Consider the following 16,855-nt stretch of genomic DNA (forward strand, 5'->3'; position numbering starts at 1 on the left):
ATCTACAGGGACACCATAAGCCAATAGAGGAAATCTGCAATATCTCAGAGGCCCACCAATATCTGACCAATATGAGAAAACAAGGGAAGAAAATGTCCCAAACAAACCTAGATACTATATCAATAAAACCCAAAGACACAGCAGAAGAAATGTCAGAAAGGGAGTTCAGAATGTACATAATTAAAACAATCAGGGAAGCAAAGGAGGAGATGAAAGAGCAAATGCAGGCATTAAATGATCGTACCAATCAACACTTAAAAGAGCAAATACACGAAGTAAGAGATCATTTCAATAAAGAGTTAAGATACTGAAAAAAAAAAAAAAAAAAAACAGAAATCCTTGAAATGAAGGAAACAATAAACCAAGTTAAAAACTCCATAGAAAGCACAACCAATAGGATAGAACACCTGGAAGACAGAACCTCAGACATTGAGACAATATATTTAATCTTGAAAACAAAATTGACTAAACAGAGAAGATGATAAGAAATCATGAACAGAATCTACAAGAATTATGGGATATCATGAAAAGGTCAAATTTAAGAATTATCGGGATTCAGGAAGGCTTAGAGAAGCAAACCAAAGGAATGAACAATCTATTCAATGAAATAATATCAGAAAATTTCCCAGATCTGAAGAAAGAAATGGAAAACCAGGTACAAGAGGCTTATAGGACTCCAAATATACAAAATTACAACAGACCCACACCAAGGCACATTATTATGAAAATACCTAACATACAATATAAAGACAGAATTTTAAAGGCCGCGAGAGAAAAGAATCAAATTACATTCAGGGGGAAACCAATACGGATATCAGCAGATTTTTCAACCTAGACCCTAAAAGCTAAAAGGTCGAAGGGCCTGGAACAACATTTACCAAGCCCTGAAAGAAAACGGATGCCAACCAAGAATCCTATACCCAGCCAAACTTACTTTCAGATTTGATGACGAAATAAAATCCTTCCATGATAAACAAAAGCTAAAAGAATTTACAAAAAGAAAGCCGGCATTACAGAACATTCTCAGCAAAATATTCCATGAGGAAGAGATGAAAAACAACGATGCAAATCAGCAACTGGAGGAACTAGCCTAAAGGAATAGACAAATAAAGGAGAAACCAAATCATGTCAAAAAACAAAAATGAGTCAAATGACTGGGAATACAAATCATATCAAAATAATAACCCTGAATATTAATGGCCTGAACTCATCAATCAAAAGACATAGACTGGCAGATTGGATTAAAAAGAAAAATCCAACAATATGCTGCCTGCAAGAGACTCATCTCATAGAAAGAGATACCCACAGACTAAAGGTGAAAGGATGGGAAAAAAATACCATGCACACAGACACAGCAAAGAAGCTGGAGTATCCATCCTCATTTCAGGTAATGTGGACTTCAAGCCAAAACTAGTCAGAAGGGATAAAGAAGAACATTACATACTACTTCAGGGAAGCATAAATCAGCAAGACATAACAATCATAAATATCTATGCCCCGAACATTGACTCATCCATGTATGGCAAACAAATCCTTCTCAATTCCAGAAATCAAATAGACCACAACACAATAAAACTAGGTGACTTTAACACACCTCTCTTACCACTGGGTAGATCTTCCAAACAAAAATTAAAGAAACCATAGATCTCAATAACACAATCAACAATTTAGACTTAATGGACATATATAGAATATACCATCCAACAAAGAACGAATACACTTTCTTCTCAGCAGCACATGGATCCTTCTCTAAAATAGACCATATTTTATGCCACAAAGCTACTGTTAGCAAATACAAGAAGATGGAGACACTACCTTGTATTCTTTTTTTTTTTTTGAGGTGCTGGGGATCGAACCCAGGGCCTATGCTTGCAAGGCAAGCACTCTACCGACTGAGCTATCTCTCAGCCCCCTACCTTGTATTCTATCAGATCATAATGGATTGAAATTAGAAATAAATGACAGAATAAACAACAGGAACTTCTCCAATACCTGGAGATTAAATAATACGTTATTATATGATGAATGGATAATAGAAGACATCAGGAGGGAAATAAAAAAATTCTTAGAAGTAAACGAGAACAAAGAAACATCACATAAAAATCTCTGGGACACTATGAAAGCAGTACTTAGAGGAAAATTTATTTCATGGAGCGCATTCAACGAAAGAAGGAAAAATCAACAAATAAACAACTTAACACTACAGCTCAAAGCCCTAGAAAAAGAAGAGCAGACCAACACCAAAAGTAGTAGAAGACAGGAAATAGTTAAACTCAGAGCTGAAATCAACGAAATTGAAACAAAAGAAACAATCGAAACAATTAACAAAATAAAGAGTTGGTTCTTTGAAAAAATAAACAAAATTGATAAACCCTTAGCCACACTAACAAAGAGGAGAGAGAAAAATTACTAAAATTTGGAATGAACAAGGAAATATCACTATAGACACGAGTGAAATACAAAACATAATTAGAAGCTATTTTGAAAATCTATACTCCAACGAAACAGAAAACTTCGAAGACATCAACAAATTTAGAGACATATGAATTACCTAAACTGAACCAGGAGGACATACACAACTTAAATAAATCAATTTCAAGCAATGAAGTAGAAGAGGTCATCAAAAGCCTACCAACAAAGAAAAGTCCGGGACCAGATGGGTTCTCAGCCGAGTTCTACAAAACCTTTAAAGAAGAGCTCATTCCAATACTCCTCAAAGTGTTCAATGAAATGGAAGAGGAGGGAACCCTCCCAAACTCATTCTATGAAGCCAATATCACCCTGATACCTAAACCAGACAGAGACACATCGAGGAAAGAAAATTTCAGACAAATATCCATAATGAACATTGATGTAAAAATTCTCAACAAAATTTTAGCAAATTCATACAAAAATATATTAAAAAGATAGTGCACCACAATCAAGTGGGTTTTATCTCAGGGATGCAAGGTTGGTTCAACATCAGGAAATCAATAAATGTCATTCACCATATCAACAGACTTAAAGTTAAGAATCACATAATTATTTTGATAGATGCAGAAAAAGCATTCAATAAAATACAGCATCTCTTCATGCTCAAAACACTAGAAAAAATAGGGATAGTGGGAACGTTCCTTAACATTGTAAAGGCCATCTATGCTAAGCCCATTGCCAATATCATTATAAATGGTGAAAAACTGAAAGCATTCCCCCTAAAAGCTGGAACAAGGCAGGGATGCCCTCTTTCACCACTTCTATTCAATATCGTCCTTGAAACTCTAGCCAGAGCAATCAGACAGACCAAAGAAATTAAAGGGATACGAATAGGAAAAGAAGAACTCAAACTATCCCTATTTGCTGATATCATGCTTTTATGTTTAGAGGAACCCGGAAATTCCACCAGAAAACTTTTAGAACTCATAAGTGAATTCAGTAAAGTAGCAGGATACAAGATCAATGCTCATAAATCCAATGCATTTTTATACGTAAGTGATGAATCTTCAGAAAGAGAAGTTAGGAAAACTACCCCATTCACAATAGCCTCAAAAAAAATAAAATACTTGGGAATCAATCTCACAAAAGAGATGAAAGACCTCTACAATGAGAACTACAGAACACTAAAGAAAGAAATTAAAGAAAATCTTAGAAGGTGGAAAGATCTCCCATGTTCTTGGATAGGCAGAATTAATATTGTCAAAATGGCCATACTACCAAAAGTGCTATACAGATTCAATGCAATTCCAATTAAAATCCCAATGATGTACCTTAGAGAAATAGAGCAAGCAATCATGAAATTCATCTGGAAGAATAAGAAACCCAGATTAGCTAAAGCAATCCTTAGCAGAAAGAGTGAATTAGGGGGTATTGCAATGTCAGATCTTCAACTCTACTACAAAGCAATAGTAACAAAAACGGCATGGTATTGGTACCAAAATAGACAGGTAGATCAATGGTACAGAATAGAGGACATGGACACAAACCCAAATAAATATAATTTTCTCATATTAGACAAAGGAGCCAAAAATATGCAATGGAGAAAAGATAGCCTCTTCAACAAATGGTGCTGGGAAAACTGGAAATCCATATGCAACAGAATGAAATTAAAGCCCTATCTCTCACCCTGCACAAAACTCAACTCAAAATGGATAAAGAATCTCAGAATCAGACCAGAGACCCTGCATCTTACAGAAGAAAAAGTAGGTCCAGATCTTCAACATGTCGGCTTAGGATCAGACTTCCTTAACAGGACTCCCATAGCACAAGAAATAAAAGCAAGAATCAACAACTGGGATAGATTCAAACTAAATAGCTTTCTCTCAGCAAAGGAAACTATCAGTAATGTGAAGAGAGAGCCTACAGAGAGTGGGAGAAAATCTTTGCCATTCATACTTCAGGTAGAGCACTAATTTCCAGAATATATAAAGAACTCAAAAAACTCTACACCAAGAATACAAATAATCCAATCAACAAATGGGCTAAGGAAATGAAAAGACACTTCACAGAAGACGATCTACAAGCAATCAACAAACATATGAAAAAATGTTCAACATCTCTAGTAGTAAGAGAAATGCAAATCAAAACTACCCTAAGATTCCATCTCACCCCAATTAGAATGGCAATTATCAAGAACACAAGCAACAATAGGTGTTGGCGAGGATGTGGGGAAAAAGGTACACTCATACATTGTTGGTGGGATTGCAAATTAGTGCAGCCACTCTGGAAAGCAGTATGGAGATTCCTCAGAAAGCTTGGAATGGAACCACCATTTGACCCAGCTATCCCACTCCTTGGCCTACACCCAAAGGACTTAAAATCAGCATACTACAGAGATACAGCCACATCAATGTTCATAGCTGCTCAATTCACAATAGCCAGATTGTGGAACCAACCTAGATGTCCTTCAGTTGATGAATGGATACAGAAACTGTGACATATATATACAATGGAATATTACTCTGCCATAAAGAATGATAAAATTATGGCATTTCCAGGCAAATGGATGAAATTAGGAATATCATGCTAAGTGAGATAAGCCAATCTCAAAAAACCAAAGGACGAATGATCTCTCTGATAAGTGGATGATGACACATAATGGGGGGTGGGAGGGGTTAGTGTTAGGGTTAGTGTTAGGTTTAGGGTTAGGGTTAGGGAGGGTGGCAAGAATGGAGGAAGGAAGGACTGTATAGAGGGAAAAGAAGGGTGGGAGCCATGGGGGGGAAGGGAAAAATAACAGAATGAATCAAACAACATTACCCTATGTAAATTTATGATTACACAAATGGTATGCCTTTACTCCATGTACAAACAGAGAAACAACATGTATCCCATTTGTTTACAATAAAAAAAAAAAAAGAAATATATCTGTAGCCAAATCGGCTACAGAGATAGCCAAACCTTGGAAAACAATGGATGTCTCATTAAGAGGGAATTAGAAGGAGTTAATTATGGAATTTGAACTTGGCTTAAGATGACTTTAGGAAAGGTTCAAGAAACATGTGTCTGAGAGATCCATGATGGCACATGCTTATAATCCCAGCACTTTGGAAGACTGAAGCAGGAGGACTGAAACATAGCAATCAAGACCAGCTTCAGCAATTTAGCAAGACTTTTGAGAACCTGTCTCAGAGAAAAAAAAAAAAATCCATCTTAGATTGGGTGCTGTAAAAAAAAAAAAGAAATCAGGGGCAATTTGGGTATTGAGTGTCCTAATTTATATTTAGGAAGGTAGGGGAACAGAGAGGCTAGAGCTCATTCATTCATAAGAATCAGTAGTGATTCCTGCCAACTGTGAGGTTGGTTATTTGTATGGTTACACAGTATTTTCCTCTCTCCCCCGACCCCATTAAATTTATACTGAGGCAAGATTATGGAGTGATCTTGTTTGTCTTGTTTTACCATAACTGTGGAGAGTTCTCCTCTGGTGTTGATAGTCTTATGAAATTATTTAGGTTCTACAGGGTAATACCATGCCTACCTTGCTCATAGCTTCCCACACATTTTTCAGAAGATCCACAATGAAATACAGTTCAAATATTAATCATTGATAGTTTAACTCATCAGGTTAGAAACTATCCCAAGTTCATCTGGGTAGATGTATGATGATGTAATTCTACCATTAGATTCTCTAATGCTTGAGGAAGTCGATGGTTAACATTTGGCTTAATGCTTAATATCAAAATAATCGCTTCAATGTCTCATGATTATGTATCTCAAACTCAACTTCAATCAGTCAATTTTAGACAGCTTTTCTTCAGTATTTCTTCCTTCAGAAATAAACCCTATGCCATTAGTACTTGCTCCTTAAAGCCAACTTTTCCCCAACTCAGCCCTTGACCATAACCTACTGCCTCTAGTTAATACCTTTCCTGTACATGGGATCATGTCCTTCACGTAATGTCCTTTGTGTCTGCCTACATTGACTTAGCACACTGCTTTCAGGGTTCTGCACGTTGTAGCACTTATCCATATGTCATTCCTTTTACTCCAAATAACATCCCATTCTATGGATATACCACATTTTATTTACCCTTAATGCCATTGACAAGCATTTGCGTTGGTTTCCACTGTTTGACTTTGGACATGCCTGTACAGGTTGTTGTGTGGACATATATTTTCATTTCTCTTGAGTGTAAAACTGGAATTGGCATTTCTGGATCATATGAGAACTGTGTTTGACCTTTTTGTTATTGTTCTTGGTTTTGTTGTTTTTGTTTTTCTGTGCTGGGAATCTTTGTACTGAGAGCCTCGTGCAGGCTAAGTACGTGTACTATCACTAAGAAACATCCCCAGCCTCTATGTTTAACCTTTTGAGGAATTATTTTTCTAAAGCAGCTAGTTGCATTTTACATTTTTGCAAACTGTATATGATGGTTCCCATTTCTCTACATTCCCATAAACATTTATTGTGAAAATTATAGCCATCCTAGTGATTATAATGTAGTATCTCATTTTTGTTTTGATGTTCAGGTTTCTAATAGTTAATGATATTGAACATTATTATTTCATGTGCTAACCACTTGCATATTTTGGAGAAATGTCTATTTAGATCCTTTGCCCCTTTTTAAAATATTTGTGTCCTATTATTACCATGTTAAAGTGAAGTACAAGAAATAATTTTCTGAGGAGTATCTCTGCATTTAGCCCAACTGATATTGAAGAAACTGCCCATGATATACTTACTTGGTCACCTGACTTAAGGATTCATGTGATAAGTGCTGGTTTTATTTACTGTCAGGAAATATTTCCATATGGAATTTTACTTTGTTTTATCTGACACAGGAACTAGACCTATCCATTTTGGCATTGGCCTGCACAAGCTTAATTTTGGGTTTTTTCCTATGACAAATTAATTTCTATCTCATACTACTTTTATTATTCATTGGGTTCTATATTATTTTTGTTTTAATGGTAACTCTATATTATAGTTATCTCAACTGTTGTTGGAAGTAGTTATGATAAACAGTAAAATTAGAGATTCAACAGTCAGTGCATCTTAGTGATATACCTTATAGGTTGTGGAAACACAGGCTTTGATTTGTACTTCTGACTGCCACCTACTAGCTATGGACCTTGGGCTGCTTATGTAAAACCTTTTGTATCTGGAAAATGAGAAAAAAAATTATACTGATTTTATATGGATGTTGTAAGAATAAAAGAAAATAGTATGTATAAATTACTTTGCACAATGCCCAATAATAAGCAATTAATAATAAGCAAATACTAGCTAGATTTGTTATTTCCCAGATCTTTGGACAGGAAGGGAATACTCATTCTCTCAACCTCCCAAGAAAAGGATATTTGGAAAGGAGATTAGCTAAAAGACAAACATAGTGGGAAAGGCCTAGTTTATACACACATAACAATATTGTACAGTGTTTGCAAGAGAGTTTTATGTGTGTCATTATAATTATAAGGAGATTCACTAAACCAACTCAAGATTGTCTATTGAAATTCTCATTTTGTTATTCCAAAACAGGTATGTATTTTCTTCCTGCACTTTAATTTAGAATCAGTTTATTACATACATAGTGTTTTGGGCAGATTTTTTAATAGTATCTGAAGGGGATGGTAAAGATATAAATTGTGGATATGACAATCTTTAAACAGTCATCATTGCAGAAATATTTTTGAAATATACCCTATTCTTTGTTCCACATAGGGTAGAAAACCCCTAAAATAGAGACAGCAGTCCAGTTCTGCCCTCTGTGCATTTATTGTGTCTCTGGATGTACCTGAGCCCTGACATCTCCCTTCTGAAAAGTGGTGGTAGGTATTAATGACCTCTGCTTCTCAGGTTGCAATGTTTCTCTCTTGTGCTTTGTTATTTGTGTTTCCTAATTTCTGGGCTTTTTTTCCTCCTTCCCTTATCTTGTACATTTTGTTCTTTTCCTTGAGGATATAATAGAGAGTTAGTTAACAACTTGGAAAGTCCCTATCAACAGTGTGCTGAAATTGTTGGACTGATTACATGATTGTTGTGGTTAGGAGGAATTTCTGGGATTATTAAATCCCATTTCAAAGCTAACTGGACTTTTAAATTTTTCTCATTTCAATTGATAGTTTTGTTTCCATGGGTGTTAAAAAGAAACAAACAGGCTTACATGCTTAAACAATACCAACACAGAAGTTAATTTTGCACAGATCTTGTTTGTTCATAAGTTTCTATTTTTTACCCAGTGGGTGATTATAGTTCATTTATCAATTCCATGGTCACAGAAGAGGTAGGTTTTAGATAGTGTTCTCTGATGAATCTTTCACGTACATTACTGGGTCTTTAACATACCTGCCTGCCAGCCAGCCTTCTTTCCTTCCCTTAATTTTTTTTTTAATTTGGTTTAAGGAACTCCCCTTCTTTTGTATAGTTTGGTACTCCTTGATGTAAGTGACTAGGAAATTGATTCATCACAAGTGGCAGTAGCTAATTGCATTGCCTCTAGGAGTTTTGTTATACTCTAATGAAGGGAAATAAACATTGTTATATTATAAAATAAATATTTAGCAGCAGTTTGTCTGTAGTAGCTACATATTGTGAAATGTCGTTATTAAATAGTTACTGCCACATTAATGCAGAGGAATCCTACAATAGTGTCTGCTCAATCCTTCCTACCAGTGCTTTTTAGCCTAGCATATTAAAACACATATGAGTTGTAAGGCTTTTAGGACAGTATTCGTTAAAAGTCCACTGGAGTTGGGGCATGGTGATGCATGCCTGTAATCCCAGCAGTTTATGAGGTTGAGACAGGAAGATCACAAGTTCAAAGCCAGCCTCAGCAACTTAGTGAGGCCCTAAACAACTTAGGGAGACCCTGCCTCAAAAAGTAAAAAGGGGGCTGGGGCTATGGCTCAGTTGGTAGAGTGCTTGCCTCACATGCATAAGGCCCTGGGTTCAATCCCCACCACCACACACACACACACACACAAAAAGTCGGCTTAAAAAATAAAAAGGGCTGAGGATGTGGCTCAGTGGTTAAGCAACCCTGGGTTCAATTCCCAATACCAAAAATAAATAAATAAATAAAATTCGCTGTGGAGAGGAAGAGCATGTGCAATATAGTACATGTATATAGTATACTTTTAATAAGTCTTTGCTTATTAAATGAATAAATAAGTGAAATCTTGAAATTCTGTTCTATTCTATATGTACATACATACAGAATGTGTTATTGGGCAAGTGATCTTATTGCAGTTTCAATTTTTTAACTATAAAAAGGAAATAATAGTACCTATATCTTAGCTTTTTCATGTTGAATGATACAATATGTGCAAAATTCCTTTGTAATTAATATTTAGCATTTAAAAATAAATTCTTGAAGGTACCTCTACTACTGTTAGTATATATAATATTTTTCACAGTTGGACTATTGGTTCACAGTTGTAGTTGGCAGTGAGGCTCCTTGTATATCATCACCCTCTGCCTGATCATAATCAGAAGTCATTCTGTTCTGAAGAGAGGGATTTGCTGATAATAATTTAATGCATTCATGAGAACTCAGAGTTCAGACAGAGAATATGTGTTGAAACCCATCTTTGTCCATTACTGATTATACAAGCCTAAACCTCCCATAGTCTCAGTCTTTCACCTGACAAACATGAATAATAGTACCTATACTGTGGATTGTTTTAACTAAACAAGAACATATGTGAAAGCCCTTAGCAATGAACAGATACTAATGATTGTTATATATATTCCTTCACAAGTTAAAAATACCTTTTAATTCTAGTTGTAGGAATTGTTTTTCATTTAAGAATATTGTCTTCTATTGCCCCTGACCAACTTTGGATTGTTTTTGTTTAGATTTTGATTTTGCAAAAAGAGTTGTTTTTGTTTTTGCCTTCTGGAAAGAAGTCTTGGTTTTCTTTTTAAATTAAAAATATAAAAATGTAAACTGCATTATTCATGTAGACTTGCAGGCCCTGTGCCTGCCAAAAATCATTTAAAACAACAACAACAACAGAAATTGTTTTTTGCTTTTTTTTGCAGTATTGGGGCTTGAACCCAGGGCCTTGAACATGCTAAGCATACACTACCACTGGGTTACATTAGTGGCTATGAACTGGACTGGGTTCTTGGAGCTTTTTTATTTGCTTTTGTGTGAAAAATAGACTAAGTTCTTGTTTAAATGAAAAGTTAAAAGTAATTGCCTCAAGAACTTCAATTTAACCTTTATTCATAAGTAAGATTTGCAAGAATTCAGTGGAATGTTCCTGATTAAAAACAAAAGGTTTAAACCAAGGACCCAGAGGTTAAGGGCTACAGACAGACATCAACTTTTCAGCAGCACAGGGCTCCTACTTCTTTCTTCTCTGGCAAGTTTCCCTTCATATGTTTATTATTCTTGACTCTTCTTCTTTTTCAGATCTCTGCGCTTCTTTCTCTAAAATCCCTTAGAAATTCTATTCTTGGTCACATTTTCAACTCTTTCTTTTGACACTGAGGTAATCCCTATTTCTTGCCCTAACTTTTAAATGTACCCCAAGGCATTTCCATAAGCAATCCAGATTTATCACCTCATTTAATGCACGAACTGTACAAATGTGTATTAGTTATGGAGTTAACAAGGGATGCCAAAAAGACTTAAGACATTGCCCTGCCATAAAGGTATTTGAAATCTAGAATATAGGTTTGCAAACTAGTGAAAATGTACTAGTGATTTAAACCAGGACTATATGCACATAGAGGAATAAGGTTAGGTATGAGTGCTAGTAACAGAGGTGTTGGGCACTGAAGTATGTTTAAGTTCTTCAAGGAGAAAATGGAGATGGGTATATTTCTAGCAAATAGGAAATCATGAGTAAAGGTTCAAAGTGAGAAAATGTCTACCTTATTTAATGTGTGGGACAAGGGAATTCCTATAGCTGCTGTAGCAAATTACCACAAACTTAGTGACTTAAAACAACACAACTTTATCACTTTATGGTTTTGGAGGTCAGAGTCTAAAATCAGTTTCATTTGAATCTTTTCCTTTTCTAGTCCTTTTTAGAATTTATGTCATTCCTTGACTTGCAGCCTCTTCTTCCATCTTCAGACCAGCAGCATTTTCAAATCTCTATGGGTAGATCACTGTCTCCAAGGTCAAATCTCCTCTGACTCAGACCCTCATGCCTCTTCTATGGTCTCATGTTGTTAGACTGAGTCCAGATAATTCAGGATAATCTTCCTCACTTTAACATCCTTAATTTTTCACTTCTACAGAGTCTCTTTTGCCCTGCAAAGAGACATATTCACAGGTTCTGAGGATTAGGATGTAGACCTCTTTGAGGGGGCCATTATTCTGTCTACTGCAAGCAAGAAGACTAGAATTTAAGGATATATAATGGAGAAAATACTGTATGAGTTTAAATTTAGAAAAAGCCATGCCAAAGACTTTGGGATTTAATCTATAGACAAGCAGTATTTTATTCTTCAAAAAGGTTAAAAAGTATGATTATGTCAAAATGAACCCAACTGTTGTGTATGTAAGGGATCCCACAAAAACCACGCCAGACACGGGAAATCACATAAGGGAGTTTATTAAGCAAACAAAGTGTCTCCCTGCAGGGTAAGAGAGAAAATGAGAGGAAAAGAAAGGGGATGAGAAAGGGCGCACACAAGAAAGAGTGTGAAAGCGAGGAGGATAGAGAAAGTGAGTAGGAGAAAGAGAAGGATGAGAAAAGATGGCGGGGTAGCTACTGTGAAGCAGTTGAATTGCCCCGGGCTAACAGGGGACCAATAACAGAGAAGGATACTTGCAAGCTGACTGATGAACCAATAGCTAGCTAGGATGTTCACAGACTGTCAGTAGTTGGGAGGCAGGGAAATGGCTGCAACAGAAAGGGTGGGGGAGCAGCTTTGTACATTACAGTGTATAACTTTAATGCACTAATAAAAGCATAAAAAAGGTTTTAAAAGATTAAGATGGCTGCTCACTTCAGGCACATACACTGAAAATTTAAATACCATTACATAAGTAGTCACAGACCCTCTGAAACCTATCCATGGAACCCCTAGATAGAAAGGGAATGTGTAAGAAAGTGGCATAATCAAATCTGTTCCAGAAATGTAATGGTGTAGTTGTACCAAAGAAATACTGTTGAGGGTCTGAACTTTTTAAATGGTGGTAGTTACAGGGGAAAGGAATTTCAAAAACTTTTCAGAGGTAGAATAAATAAGCAGTGGTGATTTCCTGGGGAGCAGTTAAAGAAGTCAGAGGGGACCACAGCAACCTTTCAGCAGACATGACTATGTCTCTCCCTAGTGAAAATTTTCCTGCACTGTCTGGTTTCTAGTGTCTGCCTAAAACCAAGTGCAACTTTCTGCTCAAACATGTTGTTTCACAATTAATTCCTCCTATTAGTAGGGTAACCATATAATACATAGTCCAGAGTGGGATTCTGGGGAAATAACTAAAACTATTTTCAAAAGAAAATCCCCCTATTATCTTGTTTACTAGGCCAGAGGCTCAGGTGATCATCTCAGGAATAGTGCTTTCTATTCCTGAGTCAACTCTCTTGCCTAGTTCCTGGGGGGTTGAGTTCTAATTCTCTCCCTGTGTGAAGACTGACACCATAGTTCTCCTTTGGTTTCCAGGTGAAGTGTTCACCTCAGCTCAGAGGCATGCCAAAAGTTAAGGTGGAGGGAAAGGCTGGAGAAGTGGGAGGCAAGCTGCTGAAGAGGTAAGAGAAGTAAGTGCAACTCGAGAATAGGCCTTAGTGGTCTCCAAGGAATTGGGATAGCTAAACCATGATTTGTGTCAAAGAACAATGAAACCAATACTCAGTACCTGAAATAAGAAAACAGAACCAAATTTATGCATTATTTTAGTAGGGCAAGATACCTGGTCAGGCAGGTCTTTCTGAACAGAGCATACTATTGATTTTAAGTAGGTATTTTTTGTTGTAGTTTTTTTTGTTGGTTGTTTCGTTTGTTGGTTTGTTTTTGGAATATAAGAACAGAAATTAGAATTGGTGGATTTTCAGGTGTGTAAATGAACTGAGACCATCCAGAGGAGAATAGTTGCTCATATGAAATGGCTGTTGATTGGTTGGCATTCAGAGACATTCAGGGTGAATTGTTTTGATTACACACAGTGAGGGGATGTCACTGATGGTAGGCTCGCAAAAGTCAGTTTACTGTGGCAAGTCGCATATTTGTTGAACAAGTTTAAAATTAGTTATGTTGGCAATTTTGTTGTAAGGGATACAGAATAATTGATCTTCTCCTAGGACAGAGAGCAAAAAGTGTGTGGGGGACTGTGTATATATATGTGTGTGTGTGTGTGGTGTTTCCCTCAAGCAGGATAGCAGTACTTCTAGAATTCAGAACAGAAATCGGACCATCAGATTATTAACTGACCAATTTCCAGACAAGTCCCTCAGAAAATAATTAGGAGAAGGTAAGACTAAGCCCATCCTCAGGTAATGGGACAGTGGTAATAAAACCAAGACCTATTTCCCATTTTCCAAAGAACCAAAGTACATCTCTACGTGTATATGAGGAATCTCATGGCAAACAGTGTTACTCAATAGCCTAGACCAAAGATCAACAAACTCTTTCTTTGAAAGTCAGAGAATAAATATTTTAGACTTAGTAAGTCTGTTATAGCTACTCAGCTGCTTTTGTAGGTGCCAGGAAGCCATACATTTATGTCAATAAATAGATGTGGCCAGATTCTGGCCAGGATAGCTCAATTTGACTCACAGACCAGTTTGCTAATCCCTGGTCTAGAATAAGTAAACTTTCAGATGCATATACTTTCAGGGATTCAAAATCTCAACATATCTCAATCTCTCTGGTAGTCAAGAGAGTTTACATAAATATTAAATAGTTGCCAAATGACTGACTTCTGATATCCTGTCAGACTGAATGATGCTAATTCTGATCCAGGCTGTGATGGTGCTAGAGCTGGGGTGGAGACTGAGTTTGGAGGGAGGTCTCCATTGCCCATTCCCAATGGACCTCGGGTGGTTCAGACTATGGCAACTACGCCATTACCCCATGATGCTTTATGGACCCTGCTATATAGCTGACAGTAGTGTAGGCTGCTTCCCTTCTTCTGAAAATTTATTTCTACCCTTGCCAAGAGGATGTTCTCCTTTTAAGACTGATAGCTCTGCTGACATAGAGAGCTTGAATTTTAAGCATTTTTAGCCTGGTGAGACTACACGATAACCTGGTCCTTTTAGTTCCCTCCAATAACATATATTCCACCATTTCCTCGGGTCAGATGGTGGTTTGAATGACAGTATCCTAGGGTTGTGACTTCAACTGTGAAGTTACCTGGACTCATTTTTCCAGGGTGCTGAGTCACCTTTTTGAAAATAGGACATTCTTTGTCTTGCCAGGGTATGTTAGGGTATTAAGAAAAGCACTTAAAAATTTCATTTGTCCTTTCTGGGACAAAAGTAATGCTCATGTGTTTTTTTTTTTTTTTTTTTTTTTTTTTTTTTTTTTTTTTTTTTTTTTGGTGCTGGGATCGAACCCAGGGCCTTGTGCTTACAAGGCAAGCACTCTACCGATTAAGCTATCTCCCCAGTCCCAATGCTCATGTTTTATATCGGCAAATCTCTTGGCTGTGGCTGATAACTCCTAAGGGTCTTTGTATAGCAATGTTCAGGAATATACAGCAGCTAAGAGACTTTGCTGAAGTCTAATCATTTGTGTCCATTTTGGGACCAGGAAAAATAACATTTAATCTCTAATTTCAGATGTATTCCATGGAGAAACAAATATCGTATGAAGTGCAGAGTGTCTTCAGTTTTTGTTCAATAGCCTATTTATGGTTTGTTTTGGGAAATGAAATCTAGTCATCACAGTGAAGAATAAGGTTAAAATTTTGTTAGAGGACTGGTTTTACCTTATGATGGTATAAGAAGTTGTGAAAGTTAGGAAAAGTTTTTTTTGTTTAATCCCATATCATCCTATATTGTAACAGCCATAGAAGAAATAAGATGTGTGTATACCTATTAGAAGCAGTGACAAGATATGTGATGGTTTTTGTTATCTGTTTCTACTCAAAGGACATTTCTGATATTGAATGCATGGGGTTTTTCCCCACACCAACCAATTCTCTAATACCTACTGGTATTAAAATTCAAGTAAGTTCTGACGCTAACTGGAATTTATGACAAATCCCACAAGTTAAGCACTCAGTGTCACATGACTGCCTGCTTTGGATGCCGTTTCCCAGTCCTGAGCTTCCCCTACTTCTGACCAGCCAGCTGTGAACTGGCAGTTCTCATCACTCCATCCTTGGGTTTGGTAATTTGCTAGAATGGCTCACCATAATTCAGGAAAACAGTTTAATTACCATTACTGATTTTTCCTTGTGAAGAGCAAGCTATGTCCTGCTGTGATGTCATTCCATGAGAACAGTAGTTCTCAGAGTGTACCTAAACTTGTTATGCAAAGCAGTAGGTTGCCATGAGTTACTCCACTTTGAGTTTAAGTGCTGAGGTGAAATGATCTACATCTTGTTAGCACCAATAAATAGCCACCATCTGCTTACTACAACCATAAGGCACAAACTGTTAAATAATCATGCTAATAAAAATGACCACCTGGAAACTTATTGAATGAATCGGAAGCACATGGATGCTTGGGGATAATCAAACTCACAAGAAAAACAGACCCATTGTAGCCACCCACAGCAACAATCTTGCGGGCATTTATCGGAAGTGGACTGGAAATAAACTACTTCTATTCCTGAGCTGCTCCCTTGCTTGCCTTTCCTTTCCCTGTACGTTCCCCATCCCAGTATGGGCCACCAAATGTCGCCAACCAGCGGGACACAAAGTGAAACACGCACCACACCCTACTTGCTTGGACGGAAAGAACCTTTATTACAGGAAGAACACTCACTTATATACAGTTAACAAACCAATCAGAAACTTGTTGCCAAGGGGAAGTAAGTCTTGGAATATCACTATTGGTAGCTTAGGCATGGTCTGACAGGGATAGCCAGTGTGCTCATCTTCCTGTTTACAGCGAGAGACAAACTACACGCCCACTGGCGCTGTGCCAGCCGCCATCTTAGCTTGGTCTTAGCTTGGTCTTTGTGGCGTGACCCCAGGCGTCGCCTGCCACAACCCATGAACTTATCAGGCACATCAGACCACTGAATGGAACAGTCCCCTCACCCACGGCCCATCAAAGGAGGAGCACCACCCTGAGACTGGACACAGTGCACCCTTACTCCATCACCTGAACACTCATCATGAGCCATACCCAGAAAATTGCCACAGTGATAAACCTCTGAATCTCTCTTCCCAGGCCTCCGCAAGCTTCCTGCTGGTGATGACCACTCATGGCCCATTCCAAGCTAACACTGAGAAACTGCACCCAGACCTTGGCATAGACTAATTTCTTGCATTTTGACATCTCTACTCCCTGAACTAATTC

At 37.2% G+C, this 16,855-nt stretch overlaps 1 protein-coding gene across 4 annotated transcripts in view; it reads left to right on the forward strand.

Moving 5' to 3' along the window:
* The window catches only part of Fam13a (family with sequence similarity 13 member A), a 344,751-nt gene that overhangs the window by 6,810 nt on the left and 321,086 nt on the right, over window positions 1-16,855 (forward strand). For 2 of the 4 annotated variants that reach the window (XM_047567594.1, XM_047567596.1), the window contains 2 exons: window positions 8,138-8,244; window positions 13,046-13,131. The exons of 1 other annotated variant lie outside the window; for it this stretch is intronic. The gene's annotated coding sequence lies outside the window, so the exon portion shown is untranslated. The remainder of the gene's footprint in view (window positions 1-8,137; window positions 8,245-13,045; window positions 13,132-16,855) is intronic. One more of the 4 variants, XM_047567597.1, reaches the window with a different exon arrangement.

This window comes from Sciurus carolinensis, chromosome 10, assembly GCF_902686445.1.
Source record: "Sciurus carolinensis chromosome 10, mSciCar1.2, whole genome shotgun sequence".
Lineage (NCBI taxonomy): Eukaryota > Metazoa > Chordata > Mammalia > Rodentia > Sciuridae > Sciurus > Sciurus carolinensis.